The following is a 2,500-nucleotide window of genomic DNA, read 5'->3' on the forward strand; positions in this document are numbered from 1 at the left end:
AGAAAGGTTCCATGTGAACGGCACTTGCACATGGGTAAGCCGATCCTAAGGGACGGGGTAACCCCGGTAGATAGCGCGATCACACGCATCCCCCGAAAGGGAATCGGGTTAAGATTTCCCGAGCCGGGATGTGGCGGTTGAAGGTGACGTTAGGAAGTCCGGAGACGCCGGCGGGGGCCTCGGGAAGAGTTATCTTTTCTGCTTAACGACCTGCCAACCCTGGAAACGGTTCAGCCGGAGGTAGGGTCCAGTGGCCGGAAGAGCACCGCACATCGCGCGGTGTCCGGTGCGCCCCCGGCGGCCCATGAAAATCCGGAGGACCGAGTACCGTTCATGCCCGGTCGTACTCATAACCGCATCAGGTCTCCAAGGTGAACAACCTCTGGCCAATGGAACAATGTAGGCAAGGGAAGTCGGCAAAACGGATCCGTAACTTCGGGAAAAGGATTGGCTCTGAGGACTGGGCTCGGGGGTCCCGGCCCCGAACCCGTCGGCTGTCGGCGGATTGCTCGAGCTGCTCACGCGGCGAGAGCGGGTCGCCGCGTGCCGGCCGGGGGACGGACCGGGAATCGCCCCTTCGGGGGCTTTCCCCGAGCATGAAACAGTCGACTCAGAACTGGTCCGGACAAGGGGAATCCGACTGTTTAATTAAAACAAAGCATTGCGATTGAAAGTGCGTTATATCGACTAGAGGGGGGGTGGGTGAATAGGCGATTTTTATGGAAGTCTTCAAAATGTGGAAGTTATGAAGACAAACGATAGAAATAAATCTATTACCATGCAGCGGAAGGTAGACTACACCTAGACAAGCCATAGTCAAGTATTCAATGAAGTGAAAGCACAATGACTTAATAACAGCAATGTAGTAAGGATCAGGTAGGAAGATATTATGAAGCCATACAGAGCATGCAGTCACTCAGTGAAGACAAAAGATAGTGCAAACATACAATGACTTCACAAGGAGCAACAGTAAGTAAAGGGAAGGGAAGATGAAACCAGTGACTCGTTGAAGACAATGATTTGTTGGACCAGTTCCAGTTGCTGTGACAACTGTACATCTGGTTGGGGCGGCTAGGTATTTAAACCTTAGGACACACAGTCCCGGACACCCAGTCCTGAACATGCAGCTCAGGACACCCAGTCCTCACCGTATTCCCCTTGAGCTAAGGTCACACATACCTCCCCCAATCACTCTGGTAAGTCTTCAAGGTAGACTCCCAAACCTTCACAGACTTCGTTCACCGGCAATCCACAATGTCTCTTGGATGCTCAGAACGCGACGCCTAACTGGCTGGAGGATGCACAGTCCTCAAGTGTAATAAGTCTTCAGATCACACAGATAAGAAGACTTAGTGCTGCCCAATTCTCTCTGGCTCTGGGTGGTTAGGGCTTTATCCTTGCAAGGAATTATCTCTCAAAGGCTTCAAGGTGGGTTGCTCTCAAACGACAAAAGCCGTACTCTCAATCTGAGCAGCCAACCGTTTATGGTTGTGGGGGGTGGGCTATTTATAGCCACTTGGCAACCCGACCCGATTTGTTCGAAATGACCCTGGGTCACTAAGGAACTGACACGTGTTCCAACGGTCAGATTTCAAACTCACACGGCAACTTTACTTGGGCTACAAGCAAAGCTGACTTGTCCAACTCTGGACAAGATTCACTCTCATAGTCTTCACTCGAAGACATAGGTTTTGGTTAGGCATCACTTCAGTCATTCTGACTGGTTCTCTTGGACCCCACTTAACAGTACGGTGGTTCCTATGACTCAACACAAAAGAAAAAGAACTATGAAAGATCTAAGTCTTCGAGCTCCATAGGCTTCATGTGGTGTCTTCTCTTGTCATAGTCTTCAATGTGAATATCTTCATATACCACCTTTGACTTCAATGTCTTCATACATTTTTAGGGGTCATCTCTGGTAGGAAAACCGAATCAATGAGGGACTTCTACCTGTGTTATCCTGCAATTCTCACAAACACATTAGTCCCTCAACTAGGTTTGTCATCAATACTCCAAAACCAACTAGGGGTGGCACTAGATGCACTTACAATCTCCCCCTTTTTGGTGATTGATGACAAACTAGTTGAAGTTTTCAACGGGGAATATAATCTGTGAAATTGTAAAGGATAAGGAATTGTCTTCATAAGTTGCAAGGGCTCCCCTTGAAGATGTGAATATAGGTAATTTTCTTTTGGAATGCAAATGCACATGGCAGGTTGTACTTGTGGAGATCCACTTCAACTTATGATGACAATCCACTATGCATGTGAAAGTATATGAAGATAATGACATGCATAATGGAAAATGGACATCTGCAGAATGATCTAAGTGTGGAATTTATCGTCGCACATGCGGAATTTATCATCGCAAAACAAAGTGGCAGATAAGTAGCAGACGACCGTCAAGTTTAGGTGTTACAACTCAAAGAACCAAATGTAGCAAAATGAGAGTTGTAAGCACGAAGCAAAATATAAAGCACCCGCCCATATGGACCCTCTTA

This window comes from Triticum urartu, chromosome 4 (genome assembly GCF_003073215.2).
Source record: "Triticum urartu cultivar G1812 chromosome 4, Tu2.1, whole genome shotgun sequence".
NCBI lineage: Eukaryota > Viridiplantae > Streptophyta > Magnoliopsida > Poales > Poaceae > Triticum > Triticum urartu.